The 17,009-nt window shown below is 33.8% G+C and overlaps 1 long non-coding RNA gene across 1 annotated transcript in view; it reads right to left on the bottom strand.

The window, feature by feature from the left end:
• The window catches only part of LOC108587266, an 81,199-nt gene that overhangs the window by 17,917 nt on the left and 46,273 nt on the right, over positions 1–17,009 (bottom strand). The gene's annotated exons all lie outside the window — the stretch shown is intronic.

Genomic DNA, 17,009 nt, shown 5'->3' with positions numbered 1-17,009 from the left:
CCATCAGGCTGAGCAGCACTACGCAAAACCCACCTCACATCTGTCTAAATCACACTGAAGCGAATGAACTTTTAAACAAATGAGCTGCATGTTTTTCTCTAATGCTTATTACTAGCTGTGCAGTGAGGCTGCACCGATTTCAAAGGCTTTTCAATTCCTGCACAGAACTGCGAGGCTGTGGCAACGGTTCTTTGAAGAGAAAACACCACTGTTGGGACAGGCAGACAGCTTGGGCTTGGCTCAAAGACCTCCAAAAGTGACAGAGAACAGCAGAGGGGATGGTTCTGGCTCCAAGCAGCTCAAGAAATTAATATAAAAGAGGCTTTCCTCTGTCCCCTACTGCAAATATTTTCTCTTGCAAGAGGAATCTTTGGAACTTGTCATACATATGAATTCTCTTTCAACTCAGAGGGGCTAACTTTGATATCAGCCTTTTACCATCAGTCTAGATTTTAGACGTTTTAATAACTACCTTTGAATTTTTTTTTTTTTCTGAAGCTAAGCCTCTCTAATTCTGCTTTTACTAATTTAATATTTGTGGAAAATTCCAAAGTGATTTTTTAGAAATTTTATTCTTTTTGTTTTCCAAAAAATATGTCTAAAAGAATCAGATATAAAATGAAAATACTTACGTTAGGGATACAAACTAAATTTTAAACAACTTAGTGTTTTTCACATGAAAGGAATCTGCAACACAATCTTCAATCAATAGGATTTTAGAATGCTTTGGTATGTTAATTGGAAATCATTCTAATCTGTTCTACTACAGAACTTCTGTTAGGTGACTGGATTAGGACAGTTCAAGTTACACTCTCTATCTAAAAGTGATGAAGCTACATTTCTTCAAGAGTATCTTATAATTTGGACTTTTCACTCATTTATCCCAACTGTTATCTCCTTGATCCAAATTAGTGAAGTTTAACGTTGAAATTTAGGATAAGTCACAAATTCTGGGCAAACAGAAAAAAATCTCTGAAGAAAAGTAGAGGAAAGCTTTATGTTAAATATTTCTAAAACAGTTCCCACTGCCCAATGTCTCATGGAATTTCTGGGAACTCAAAATATCACCTCACAACATAGGGGATATTCATAAAGATGTTAAGTTTCCACAAAGGAACTCAACATGGAATTACATGAATAATCAATTCGTGAAGTCAGATAGACTTGGATTTACTGCTAGATCTGCCATTGCAGAAAATGTGTACCTTGGTTAGTTTTCTTACCATCTCTCAGTCTCTCATTTTGCATTCTCAAAGTCAGGAAAAGATGAAATAATTCACTGAATAACATATAACCGGTAAATATTAGTTCCATTTCCACCTTTTAAACACTTAAAATTATAGTTCAAAGTGTTTTACTTAAATTTTCAGAAAGTATTTGTGACTGACACTTATTAAATCACCACAATTCAATTCTTTCAGAATTATTCCCGATTATCAGATTGTTGTAAATAGTGTGTTACCATTTTACACTGTACAGTTTCAGTAACTTTGAAAATCAACACTACTGAGGTAAAATTTACATAAAGCATATTATGCTGACTTTAAATGTGCAGTTTGATGAGTTTTGACAAATATATATACCAAAAAACTACCCCTCAATCAAGATATAAAACATATTCCAACACCTGTCCTCAAATTCCCTCTTGCTTCTTCCCAGTGAATCCCACCTAGGGATGATCTACTTCCCTGAAGATGAGCTTACTTATTTTAGAATTTCAAATGAATGGAATACCACAGAAGGTACTCTTCGGTATCTGACCTCATTTTTTTTTTTAAATTCATCCTTGCCGTTTTGTGTATCAGAGGGCTTAATTGCTGACTAATATTTCATTTTAGGAATGTATGAAACTTTGCTTATCCATTCACCTGTTGAAGAATATTTGAATTGATTCCAGTTTAGGACTGTGATGAATAAAACTGCTCTAAACATTTTGTACAAGCTTTGTTGTTGACATGTTTTTATTTCTCTTGGGTAAACATATAGAAATGGAATTGTTAGGTCATATGGTAAGTGGACATTTGACTTTGTAAGAAACTGCTGAACAGTGTTCCAAAACGGATTTACTATTTCATGTTTTTACAAGAATTACACAAGAATTCCAATTGCTCTGTATGCTCACAAACACATGGTATTGCCAGTCTTGTAGGGGTCTGCTTGTATCTCCTTGTGATTTTAATTTGTATTTCTCTGCGATAATGCAGAACATCTTTTAATATGCTTATTAGCTTTTAGCATATTTTGTAACATGTGTATTCAAATCTTTTGTCCATATTTTAACTTTTTCATCTGATTTTTAAAGTTTGTTTTATATTCTAATGTAAATGCTCTTGTCAGATATATACTGCAAATATTTTATGTCAATATTTGACTTATCTTTTTACTTCATAGCAATCTCTCGTGTAAAGCAGACTTTACATTTTATACATTCCAAAATATATTTTTCTTTTGTTACTAATCATCTATGTGTCCTTTCCATGAAATATTTCCTTAGATTAAGGTTATTCAGATTTTCTCCTATGTTTTCTTCTAGAAGTTCTGTAGCTTTAGTTTCACTTTTGTGTCTATAATACATTTTGGGTGAATTTTTGTGTGTGGTATGTGGTATTTTTGAGGTTGTTTTGTTTCCATGTGGATATTTAATTATTTAACTGTTTTTTTTGGGGGGGGGGAAATATTTTATTTTCTCCATTAAATTGCCTTAGCATCTTTATGAAAAACTGATTTTCCAAGCATATGTCAGTGTGTTTTTGGAGACACACTATTCTATTCCATTGATTCTTACTCAGTCCCTTGACTAATATAGCATTATAGTAAGTCTTAAAGCCATGTAGAAGTTCTCTGTTTCTGTTTGTTTTAAATCATGTTGGATATTCTTCCATGCATTTTCATATAAATTTCAGAATTAACATCAATTAATACAAACAAACATGCTGGAATTTTAATTGGAATTGTTTTGACTCTATAGATAGATTTGGGGAGAAATAAACATCTTAATAATATATCCTTTAAACCAACAACATGGTATACTTCTCCATTGATTTAACTCTGTTTTACTTTCTCCCAGTCATTTGTAATTTATATGTTACATACATATTTTGTTAAATTTACTTCTAATTATAAATCTTATACCTTTGAAAGTGGCATTTTAAAATTTTATTTCCCACGGTCAATTGCTAGTATACAGAAGTGCAATTGACTTTTTATATTCATCTTGTGACTGTTACCCTGCTAAACTCACTTATCAGTTTGGTAGTTTTTTGTTGATTCCTCAGGTTTTTTTCTGTCTAGATTATCATGTCATTGTTAAATAAAATGTTTTATTTCTTCATTCCAATCGGTAAGTCTTTATTACTTTCTTATTACTCGGCTAGTGCAGAACAATAGTGAATAAAAGTAGTGAGAGGCAACATCCTTGGCTAATCTGGAAATTTAGGGGAAAATCATGCAGATTTTCACAATTAACATGTCCTTTACTAAACTGAAAGTTTCATTCTATTCATATTTACTGACAGTTTTTCTAATCAATAATGGGTTTTGAATTTTGTTATTTTTCGGTATGTTTTGAAATGATTATGTTTTCCTTATTATATTATTGTAGTGAAATTCATGATTGATTCCTGAATGTTAAACTGACCTTTCATCTCTGAAATTAATGTACTTGGTTATGATGTATTATTCTTTATACAGTATTAAATATATTTGATAAGAGATAATTAAACATTTTTATAAACATAAAAACTGATTATTTAATTATTCTTTCAGTTAAATTCTTCCTTCTTTGCTTTGGTTTTAATTTGTTATTTTTCTAGTTTATTCAAGTGAATACTTGAAAACATTGATGTTATCTGTCTTTTCTTTTTTTTTTTATTATTATTATACTTTAAGTTCTAGGGTACATGTGCATAACGTGCAGGTTTGTTACATATGTATACTTGTGCCATGTTGCTGTGCTGCACCCATCAACTCGTCAGCACCCAACTACTCGTCATTTACATCAGGTATAACTCCCAATGCCATCCCTCCCCCCTCCCCCCTCCCCTTAATAGGCCCCGGTGTGTGATGTTCCCCTTCCCGAGTCCAGGTGATTTCATTGTTCAGTTCCCACCTATGAGTGAGAACATGCGGTGTTTGATTTTCTGTTCTTGTGATAGTTTGCTAAGAATGATGGTTTCCAGCTGCATCTATGTCCCTACAAAGGACACAAATTCATCCTTTTTTATGGCTGCATAGTATTCCATGGTGTAGAAGCTCTCTCTCTCTCTCTCTCTCTCTCTCTCAATACTACTTCCTCAGCATCTCAGTTTATTTTTGTTTTGTTTTGTTTTGTTTTTTGAGACGGATTCTTGCTCTGTCACCCAGGCTGGAGCACAGTGGCGCGATCTCCGCTCACTGCAAGCTCCGCCTCCCGGGTTCACGCCATTCTCCTGCCTCAGCCTCCCGAGTAGCTGGGACTACAGGCGCCCGCCACCATGCCCGGCTGATTTTTGTTTGTATTTTTTTAGTAGAGAAGGGGTTTCACCATGTTAGCCAGGATGTTCTCGATCTCCTAACGTCGTGATCCTCCCGCCTCTGCCTCCCAAAGTGCTGTGATTACAGGCCCGAACCACCACGCCCGGCCCATCCCACAGGTTTTGACCTCATGAGTTGTAATTAGAGTTCAGTTCAAAATGTTTTCTAATTTCTGTAATGATTTCTTCTTTAAATGATAACTTATTTATAAGTGTGTAGTTTACTTTTCAAATATTTAATAATTTTCCAGGTATATTTCTATTATCAATTTCTAATTCTGTTGTGGTCAGAGAATATACTATGTATGTTTTAATTTTCTTCAGATTGATTGAGACCCATTTTATGAGATAACATATGGTCTATGTTTGTGAACTTTTCATGTGTACCTAAAAGAAGTTACGTTTTGCAGATGATTCTACAAATATCAAGTATGTATGTTGGTTGACAGTGTTTTTCAAGTTGACTATATGCTTACTCTTTTTTTGGTCTACTTTTTCTATCAGTTTCTGGGAAAGTAGTATTGGAATTTTTAGTTTTAATTATAGAACCGTTAAGATCCTGTGGATTTTAGCTATATTCTGCTTTCAATTTTACCTCCCCCAAAATGTTACATGTAATTCAAATCAAAATGCAAAATTTTATTTTATAGACTCTGCAGAAAGGAAACCATATCTTTAAAATGACAATTTATGCTCACAATACACTCAAGTCTACATTAAGGTTAATGTAGTTAAATGAATTTTAGTACAATGCTGAACTCTTTTGTGGGAGAAAAGTTCTACATAGAATACATGTTTCTATGTTAGTAATATGATAAAAGTATTATTAGATACTATTTGCCCAAGATCGCCCAAGAAGATATAATAGGTCATAGGTATTAACACATGGCTTTATGGAAAAGATGGTACTTTAAAAGTAAAAAAGTATAAAATAGGAAAAGAAAGATAGGAAGAATTTGCTGGGCAGAGCATGTTACAAAATAGTGAACTAAACAGCCTGGTGCAAGGAATTATTAGTTCGGTATCCCAAGATAATAAAATGGGATGCACAAGAGCAGTGTAAGAACCATGTCACAGGGGCATTTGTTGGTCTGTGAAGGAAATTAAGATAATCCTGTAGGGAATTCAAAAATGACTGAAGAGTTTGGAAGAGGTGCTTCCCATTGGTAGTTTAGTTGGATTAGTATGACTTCAGGTTAATCAGGTTAAGAAGGACAAAATTAGAGAAAAGGAGATTAGGTAAGTAGCTACTATGATAGTGTAGTCAAGAAATAATGAAAGTCTCAATCAAGGTTGTGTTAATAGGTTTAAACAAGTGTATGAATTAGAAAAGTGTTTAAAAACTAAAATATGCAAGACTTGTCCAGTGATTGATCATAGAAGGTAGACAAAAAGAAAAACATATTGTCTGCTTTCAATAGTTTGGTGGATTTGGAATGGATTTAGAAGTCATCAGTGTATGAACTATGACTGCCTGAGATTATCACATGGTGAACATGTGGAGAGACTACCAGTCCCTAAAGATTCTGAGATTAAATTCTTGGGGAACATCAACATTTAACAAGTTGGACAAAGGAGTCAGGGTATTCTGAAGAAACAAAGAGAACTAGATGAGAGTAGTGGACGAAAGTGAAAGGGGTCAAGAGGCTGATCATTATCCAATGCAACAGGTTAGTGTTAGTGGATTTGGTAATGATGAGATTATGTGGAAAGTTACGGAGGGCACTTGTCTAGGGATCGTGGGAATGAAATTAATTTAAAAAATGGGGGAGGGGATGGCACAGGGAATACAAATATTCCAAACCAAAGGCATTTTGGTTTGGGGTGTAGTAACACTGCTGATATAGTTATGAACCAATGTTGTATAATTTTTTTCACTTCTCTCTGATCAACAAGTTACCTACTCCTTAGTAACTGTCCCATAATAGATTCTAGCTGCCACCTGAAGTCTTCTCCAAGTCCTTGGACAAGTCTTACCCTCTTATAAGACATAGCAAATGTGGGCTACTTTTTTGAGAAACTTGACTGTACATTTTATAGAGATTAAAGAGATGAGCTTCAGTCTTAACAGATCTGGGTTTGACTCTTGCTTCTAACACAAAAAAAGCTGTAGGTCTTTGGGCAAAAATGAGCCTTTTAGGACTCAGTTATGCCAAATCTAAATTGAGGATAAGAATGTCTATTTTATGGAATTACTGTGAAGAGGAAAACGGATGATGCATTAAAAATGGATAGCATATGCCTCATACATAGAGGCTATACAGTAATCAGCATGCACTAATCCTGTAGAAATTTTTGTTTTTAAGGCATAATTTTGACTATTAATTTATTTCAAATAAAATATTTGTTAAATTTTCTTTATTTCTTCTAGACCTCAGGTATCTAGAAGGTTGATTATTGTGTTCCTCAGATCATGGCACAGTGTCATTCTTCTTTCATTTTATTATTATTATTATTGCTATTTTTTTTCTTTTATAATCAAGATCTCTTTTTCCTATTGCCATAACATCATTCTACTGAGTTTTAGTGTACATGTTTTGTGTTGTAATCTAAGAAAATAGTTTTCTGTTCTTATTTTTTGCAAATACTTTTGATCCATCTAAAGGGTTTCATGTAATGTGACAGTCTATTTTTTTTTTCATGACAATGCATAGTTTTAGATATCTCCATGTTGTATGTAGTCTACATTGTTTTAGTCAACAGTATGTATTATTGTCTTTTCACCTTTTTATATAGTGATGGTCACAGTAATTGCTTCCAATTTCTGCCACTATAAATAACATTTTAATGAACACGCTAGTACATGATCTGGGCTAGCATCACATTTCTTTGGGATATGATTATCCTGAGAGGGTATGATATGCTTATAGAATGAAATAATGCTTAATTTGTCTGATTGGTTCCAGTGTGATCCCAGGCTGACTCTACCAGTCTATGTTTCCATCAGTAGTATAAGAGGGTCTCTAATTCTTTATGTTGTCTCCACTAACACTTGGCATTTACCTATCTTCCCAATGTTTTTCAGTCAATTGATGTAAAATATTTCATTTTTATTTGCATAATCATAGAAATTGACAATGATTTTGAACATAATGTCATGAGATTATTTTTAAATATTTATGCTTTTAAACTTCTCACTAAATTATAGACCTAGAAGAAAATGGAAATTTAATAACATGTTAAGCAAATAAAAAGCAAACACATTGCCCCAGTTCACCTTAGGCCTTAAATTAGAACTACTGGTTCTTTGATTCTTTCATTAAGCTTTACTGTTCTTGATATACATCTTCAAATTATAGTAATATTAAAGCTCGAAGTAATCTTAGCCAGTTAGCCAAAGCCCATGGTTTTAAGAGTGGGGACAGTTTCCAGATGTTGGAAAATTTTCTGAATCATAACAAAAATGTTAAGAAATTTTGGTTTGGGGTGTAGGATCACTGCTGATATAATTATGTACCAGTGTTTTATAATTTTTTCCACTTATTTGTGATCAACGTGTTACCTACTCTTTAGTAACTAGCCTTTAATAGATTCTGGCTGCCACCTTAAATCTTTCCCAAGTCCTTGGACAAGTTTCACCTTCTTAGAACATTCTTTTAAACAGCAATTTTTAAAACAGACATCAAGACTCCATCTCCATCACATGTTCATTTCATCGAAAGGTATATGCCTTTGAAGGGATTTTATTTGAAAGAGCTCTGACATCAGGTGGTCCTTTTGTCAGAGATCTAAATGTTCCATGGATTAAAATGCAAAGGTAGATACATTTTTTCTATTTATGGTAGTAGATTGAATTTCAATTTGGAGTGTAATTTGCACCTTTCTAATTTATTGAAGCAAAGCACCCCTGGCAACAAGGAAATCTGGTTTCTCTGATTTCTTGCTACTCTTCTGTCCAATTAGCTTTGTATTTATTTCTTCCCCATAGCCTAAGCACAGCCCAATTACTTAATTTTATTTTCTAACTCTATTTTGCTTTAGTAGACTCCAAGCAGGAAAAATTCTCACTCTGAATGTAGGATCCCTATATGCCTCTGATGATGATTTGTTTGCTGAATACAATATATGTTTGATTTCAGTTTATCTGTTAATATAGATTTAATTTTTTACTAGTATTATTAGCAAAATGCTACCTTTAAAAATCTTGATGATTCATTAGCTGTAACACTTACAGTGTTCGGTTCATTTTAAACTCTTTCTCCAAACACTGGCATAACAATTGATAGTATAAATTAGCCCAACATTTATTCCTTTCAATTTCCCTCCCTCTCACCATTTTCAGAAGAGGTCTTGCTTAATTTCATACGGACATGAAAATTTATCCTGTATTTTCAACAATGCTTCTTGTGCTACCGATTTATATATTCTATAGGTTTCTATAAAGTATTACTGACATTCCAGGTAGAATTGCAATAATAACCTTGTTATGAATGTGTCTCTTACAGCAGTAACTCAAAAAAATTGAAATATTTTATCAGAATAGAACTAGAACACTAAATCTGTTTTTACCTTTTCATCACCATTTGAAGGGCACAGGGAAAAGGCCAAGATCTCAGCAAACAACATACATTTTTATTTTTCTGTGGTTTTACCCATAGTGTAAAACTATAATATTCAAAATGCATTTTAAATATAATTTCAAAATGCATTTTAAAAAAATCTAAAAATCTATTTTAAAATGTTAAAGAATCTTCCAACAACTCATAGAGTATGGATACAAAGAATATGGGTCTTTCCAGAGAATGGAAAGCTGGGAAAGCAGGGATCTGAGCAAAATTAGTGCTGATCTTGTTTATGGCTTCAGTAAGCAGGTAGAGGTTGAAGTGCTTCTGATTCATAGTTTTATTGCAACTGAAACCTTTACATTTTGCCACATTCAATGGAGTCATCAGGGTAACTAATTGAGACCAAACACTAAACAGCCCAAAAAAGAAAAAAGAAACATAGTTTGGGTTATAGCCTATCTTATGCCCATTTATATTATAAGGGAATCCTCTATTTTGTTGCTATTCTCGATGATGTTCTAGTAGCTATAGAATCACCAGGTCTCTTCTCTGCTGTTGTTGCTGGGGCCCTCAAAGAATTATTTTTGCTTTAATATGTCTTTGAGATCAAATTAAGATACGGAGCAAAACATTTAGTGTCCGCTGGTCTTTGATAACCCAGATTTTATACATAAACTTCTTTATATTTTTTTTAGTGAAGAGGATTCTTATGTCCTATACTGATCTGGTTACAATGAAAAATATGGCCCTAGATTGATTTTTATAATTTCCTGTATAGTTTGTCTTAGCTGGTTCTTGATGCTTAAAAGAAAAAAAATCATTTCTGAAATAAAGTAAGGTGGCTCTTTGTCCTCTGAGAGAAAGCAGGAAAAGTTTTAAGCATTTAAAATTAAACTTTTTTGGTGGTATGTCAAATTATTTTTATTATGATATATTCATCTTTGTAACCCTTAACTAGCCTGAGACTCTGATGGCAGCACCGTTGATTTGTAGAAAATGTTGTTAGAATGTGATGTTGTTGTCAGTACTGAAACTCAGAGACTGAGTAGTCCCCAGAACTTGTTAATAGTGCTAGTGAGTCCTCTGAGTAAATATCTGTGTTTCATCGTTCAGGCAATGTTGACAGGCTTATTGAAGCAGACATTTTCACTGCACTTAATGTGTTTTGCTTCTTTGTGTCTCAATGTTCATCCATGATTTTTGATGATAAGAAGGATGGAAAAGCCACGGTTTCAGGCTGGGCAGGTCGATTCTGAATGGCTCATTTCACTGTAACACATAGGCCCTATTAGTTGATTTCATTGTGTTATCTGCCATCCTGTGATAAAATGGGAGGAGGAGTGCGTTTTCTGTCTTCTGAATCACAGTAGTTATGGTACCAAATCTTGTACCACAGCACATTAGGAATACTCTTGCCTCCCAGTAGGAACAAACTTGAGTGGCATAGCCACAGTGCTCATGTAGAATAAACAAAGATCTAGGATAGGATGAAAAGTTATATCCTTTTCATCTGTGAGCACAGAGAAAATAGGGTACTCTATGAGTTTGATTGTTAAGGTTTTCAGGTTTTGACCAAGAATATTTTCATGAATTTTGCATAACATCCATGATATGGTTTGTCTGTGTCCCCATCCAAATCTCATCTTGAATTCCTGTGTGTCATGGGAGGGACCCGGTGGGAGGTAATTGAATCATGGGGGCAAGTTTTTCCTGTGCTGTTCACATGATAGTGAATGAGTCTCATGAGATCTGATGGTTTTATAAGGGGGAGTTTCCCTGCACAAGCTTTGCCTGCTGTCATCCCTGTAAGGTGTGACTTCCTCCTGCTTACCGTCTGCCATGATTGTGAGGCCCCTCCAGCCACGTAGACATTTAAGCCCATTAAATCTCTTTCTTTTGTACATTTTCCAGTCTTGAGTATGTCTTTATCAGCAGCAAGAGAACAGACTAATACAATCAACAAACTCAATATTATCTTTATTCTTTGTATTTACATTTTAAGTCGATATTTGGCATAGTTAGAACTGTTTGTTGTTTGTTTGTAATTGGTAGAGCATATTTTGATTAAATGCTCAATAGCTACTTGTGTTTTCTCCATTACAACAAAAACACATTTCTTTTTTCAAGTTAATTCGTTTAATTTTTTTTGAAATAGTGCTAATACTTTTTCTAAAGTCTTAGTTATTTGGAATATGCCATGCGCAAACTCTTGACAACATATGATAGTTGCAAGCTTTCTCACCTCACTTCTACAATAGAATTAATTTCCAACATTCTAAAATATTTAGTTTATGTAGTTAATAAACTAATCTATGCATCTATAGTGCTACTAGCTATGTACCATTCTGGGGAGAACTGAGAAAACAGTCACTAAAATAATATCTGACATAACTTAATTCCCTTGTAGAATTTCATTTGAGAAAAGTTGAAATTTAAGATATTTTCAAATATTTTTTAATCAGCAGAATTTTTTTTTCAAATAAAATTCTACATTGAAACCCAGAACAGAAAAGAGGTAAAAGCTGAGCCATTCTGGATGAACTAGTAAAGGCTGTCTGAGGAAACAGTGGCTTATTTCACTTCCCTTTCTCCCTTTCACACACGAGAAACTCTATGGGTGCTTTTAAGGAATATCAACAGATGTGTGGAACACAGTTAGAAAGTATTGCCAAGCTTTGAGTTGCATAGTCTTGAACACAGATAATCAGGAAAATTCTAGTGAGAATCATGAACTTCCACACCCATTCTGCGGTAATATTAACCCATTCCCTTGAGTATCAAAGGAGGCCATGAAAGAATTTGTACTACTATCTAACCTTGCAGTTATATGATGATACCCTCTTATTTCCCTGTTAGTGAAGTGTCAGAGGAATCCATCTAAAACAGAAGTTTAAATAAAATCCCGAATACCTTAACATAATGCTTGAAGGTTCAGGTTTAATAAGAAATAATTAGTCATGCCAAGAACTAGTAAGATCTCAAACTAAGTGAAAAAATGTTATCAATGGATGCCAACACCAAAGTGGCAGGGTAATTGAAACATATCTTATGTATGTATTGGAAGACTCAACAACAACCACCACAACAAAACTTTCATTTAACTCTCATATCTTATACAAAAAATTAACAAAAAAAAATGTATCATGGATCTAAATGCAAAATGTAAAGACATAAAACTTTTAGAAAAAAATAGAAAATATTTGGGGTTTAGGGCTAAGAAAGGAGCTTTTAAAGTTGACACCAAAAGTATAATCAATAAAGGATAAAAATGATAATTTTGATGGCTGCCATCAAAATTAAAATCTTTGGCTCTGTGAATGATCTTATTTAGAGAATAAAAAGACACATTTCGTACTGGGAAAAACATTTGCAAGCCACATATCTGACAAAGTACTAGTATCTAAACAATATAAAGAACTTTAAAAACAACAGTAAAACAAAGAAAAAAAAAATACTAAAATGGAATAACATTGTCTTATGTACGGAAGATGTGGGCTAAAGATAAAAAATATTTCAACAAAGACGATATACAAATGAAAAATAAGCACACGAAAAGATATTCGACTTCATTAACCATTGAGGTAATGAAAATGAAAATCATAACAACATATCAGTACACACCTATTACAATGGCTAAAATTTTAAAAAGCGTAACACTAAATGCTGGCAAAGATGCAGAGAAACTATATCACTCACGTTCCTGGTGAGGATGTAAAATGATACAGCCACTCCAAAAATGAGTTTGGCAATTTATTAAAAACAAACAAATTAAATATATCATTACCATACAACTCAGCAATTTCATTCTTGGGCTTTTATTTTAGAAGGGGAGAAACACCATAGGTTTACACAAAAGCCTAAAATAATATGTGTACAGTGGCTTTATTGGCAACAGCAAAAACAGGAGTAACAAAGATCATCAGGTAAATGTTTAAAAATCTGTGGTATTCAGCCAGGCACGATGGCTCATGCCTGTAATCCCAGAACTGTGGGAGGCCGAGTCTAGCAGATCACGAGGTCAGGAGATCAAGACCATCCTGGCTAACACGGTGAAAACCCATCTCTATCAAAAATACAACAAATTAGCCAGGCATGGTGGTGGGTGCCTGTAGTCCCAGCTACTTGGGAGGGTGAAGCAGGAGAATGGCGTGAACTCGGGAGGCAGAGCTTGCAGTGGGCTGAGATCTCCCCACTGTACTCCAGCCTGGGTGACAGAGCAAGACTCCATCTCAAAAAACAAACAAACAAACAAACAAACAAACAAACAACTGTGGTATTCATAACATGGAATATTACTCAGCAATAAAAAGGATTTAACTATAACCTGGCAACATTTCTAGAGGTTTATAAGTGAAAATTCCATTTCAAAAGATTAAATATTTTATGATTTTATTTATATAATACTATTGAAATGACAAAATTATAAAATGGAGAACAGATGTGTGGTTGTCAGAGGTTAAGGAAGGGTGTTGGAATTGAGCAATGAGATCACTTGGACACAGGAAGCGGAACATCACACACCGAGGCCTATTGTGGGGAGGGGGGATGGGGGAGGAATAGCATTAGGAGATATACCTAATGTAAATGACGAGTTAATGAGTGCAGCACAACAACATGGCACATGTATACATATGTAACAAACCTGCACATTGTGCACATGTACCCTACAACTTAAAGTATAATTAAAAAAAAAAAAAGAAAAAGAAAAAAAGGAAGGGAGTCAGTGGGAGGAAAGTAGGTATAGGTATAAAAAAGCAATATGGGGGCATTCTGAGGTGAATAAAATATTTTATATCCTGACTGTCAATTTCAATATCCTGGTTGAAATACTGTACTGTAATTTTACAAGATATTATTATTGGAGGAAACTGGGTAAAAGGTACATGAAAACTCTCTGAATTACTTCTTAAAACCACATGTAAATCTAAAATTATCTCAAAATAAAAAATTTTAATTTAAACAAAAAACTAGTTGAAAAAGAAATCAAGAAGGCAATTCCATTCACAACAGCTACAAACAAATAACATACCTAAGAATAAATTTCTCCAAGGAGATAAAAGACTTTCACAAGAAAAACCACAAAACTCTGATGAAAGAAAATTGAGAGGATAGAAACAAGTGGAAAAATATTTTGTGCTTATGAATCTGAAGATTTGATATAATTAACATGACCATGCTATCCAAAGCAATGTACACATTCAGTGTAATCCCTATCAAAATGTCAGTGACACCCTTCACAGAAATAAAAAGAAAATCTAAAATTTGTGTGAAACAGTAAGAGACCCTGAATAGGCAAAGCAGTTCTGAGTAAAAAGAACAAAGGTAAAGGCATTACACTACTAGACTTCAAAATATACTACAATACTATGGTAACCAAAACAGCATGGTAGTGGCATAAAAACAGAAACATAGAACAATAGAACAGAATATATCCATGAAATTAATCCACATATCTACAGAAATTAATCCGTGTATCTACAGCCAATTGATGTTTGTCAGAGACTCCAAGAACATACACTGGAGAAAGGATAGTCTCTTTAATAAATGGTGCTGGGAAAACTAGATGTTCATTTGCAAACGAATGAAACAAGACCCCTACTTCTCACCCTGTACAAAAATTAACACAAAATAGATAAAAGACCTAAATGTAAGATCTAAAACTATAAAACTACTAGAAGAGAAAATGGGGGAAATGCTTCAAGACACTGGTCTGGGAAAAGATTTCAGGAATAACACCTCAAAGACATCAGCAACTGAAGCAAAAATGAACAAATGGAATGATACTAAACTAAAAATCTTCTTCATAGCAAAGAAAGCAATCAACAGGGAGAAAAGACAGCCTACAGAAAGGGAGAAATATTTTCAAACACTTCACCTACCCAATGAACTGTATGTTCATCTCCTAACTGGAGATTAATGTAGAAGGAACTCAAAAAGATTAACAGCTTAAAAAATCCAACTAAAAATGGCAAATAATGTGAACATTTCTCAATAGAAAACATAAAAATGACCAATAAATATATTCTTAAAATGCTTTACATCACTTATCATCAGAGAGGTGCAAATCAAAACTACAATGAGGTATCATCTCACCCCATTTAGGATGGCTATTATCAAAAAAACAAAAACTAATACATGCTGGTAAGCATGCAGAGAAAAAAGAACTCTTAGACACTATTGGAGAGAAGGTAAACTAGTGCACTATTACAGCCACTATGAGAATAGTACGGACCTTACAAAAAATAAAAATAAAAACTATAGATAGAACTACCATGTGATCCTTCAATCCCACTACTGGGAATTTATCCAAAGGAAAGGAAAACAGTATATAGAAGAGACATCAGCACCCTCATTTTTATCAAAGCAGTATTCACAATATCTAAGATATGGAGTCAACCTAGGTGTTCAACAACAGGTGAACAGATAATGTGTGCTCTCTATATATACAATGAAATACTATTCAAACAAAATTTAATGAAGTTCCATCATTCAAGGCAAAATGGATAGTACTGGGGGACATTATGCTAAGTGAAATAAACCAGGAACAGAAAGTTTAAACATAGTATGTTCTCATTCATATGTGGAAGCTAAAAAATAAAAAAGTGATCTCATAGAAGTAAAAAGTAGAAGAGAAGATTCTAGAGCCTCTAGTTTCTAGGGAGAGGGGAATGAGAGAATTGTTAAAGGACACAAAATTACAGGTAGGTAAGAGTTCTAGTGTTCTGAAGCATTGTAGGATGCCTATAGCTGACAATGATATATCATATACTTTCAAATGGCTAGAAGGGGGATACTGAATGCTCCTAACACAAGAAAAGATAAATGTTTGAGATGATAGGTATGCTAGTTACCCTGGTCTGATCACTACATATTACATATATCACAACATCACTATGTACCCAATAAATTACTGTGTCAAAAAAAGAATTAAAATGTAAAAATAAAAAATAATATGGTAATTATTACCATTTTTAGGAATGCACATCAGTCTTTTTAACATTTGGAAGTGCGGGAGTTTATCATATTTTAGAAAACACAAATTATAGAAAATTTAAAAAACTAAAACTTTTGCATTTGTTTCCTCCTTATACCATCAGAAAACTGGCAGAATATTTTTAATCAGTGAGACTTTTAGACACCAGTTATGCCTAGTGTCATTTATCATGGACATATGCCAAAGTAAATATTGCCTAATTCTAATGTGTGTTCTTTGCTGAAGAATTTGATTCTCACCAAACATGTTTAGCTACCAGAGAAAAATATCTCTGCATCATAAACCTACAATAAGCTCACACACATTTTTTCTGTGGCTTTTCAGGGAGAAAATATTTCCAGAATAACGATTTACATATACTTTGTATAAATGCAAATATGTACTTGCTTATTCAAATAGTAAGATAGGTTTGGAGCATATAGTACATATTCAGTGAAGACAGAAAAAAAAAAATCATTGTATTTAGAGTGCTTTAGTTTAGAAATAATAAAAATGTCAGTAACTCAGAAAAGGCACCACCTTAACCAAGTTGTGATCTAATACATGAAACTTTAAAGCTTTATTTTATGTAATGAATGAATTTTATTTTAGCAAATCCTGAAAATAGAAGTGCCATCCCATTTGAACTAAAATTCCCTCTTTTGGCCAGGGGTGGTGGCTCACGCCTGTAATCTCAGCACTTTGGGAGGCCGAGATGGGTGGATCACCTGAGGTCAGGAGTTCAAGACCAGCCTGTCCAACATGGTGAAACCCCGTCTCTACTAAAATAAAAAATTAGCTGGTCATGGCGGTGCATGTCTGTAATCCCAGCTACTCGGGAGGCTGAGGCACGAGAATTGCTTGTACCTGAGAGGTGGAGGTTGAACTGAGACAAGATCATGGCATGCACTCCAGCCTGGGCAACAAAGAGAGACTCTGTCTCAAAAAAAATAAATTAGTCAAAACAATAAAATAAAATACCCTCTTTTAAAAAATAAAACAAAAAAATAAAACTAAAAG

This window comes from Papio anubis, chromosome 8 (genome assembly GCF_008728515.1).
Source record: "Papio anubis isolate 15944 chromosome 8, Panubis1.0, whole genome shotgun sequence".
Classification (NCBI taxonomy): domain Eukaryota; kingdom Metazoa; phylum Chordata; class Mammalia; order Primates; family Cercopithecidae; genus Papio; species Papio anubis.
Note: the sequence above shows the minus strand (reverse complement) of the source record. Positions and strands in the feature narration are given on the sequence as shown.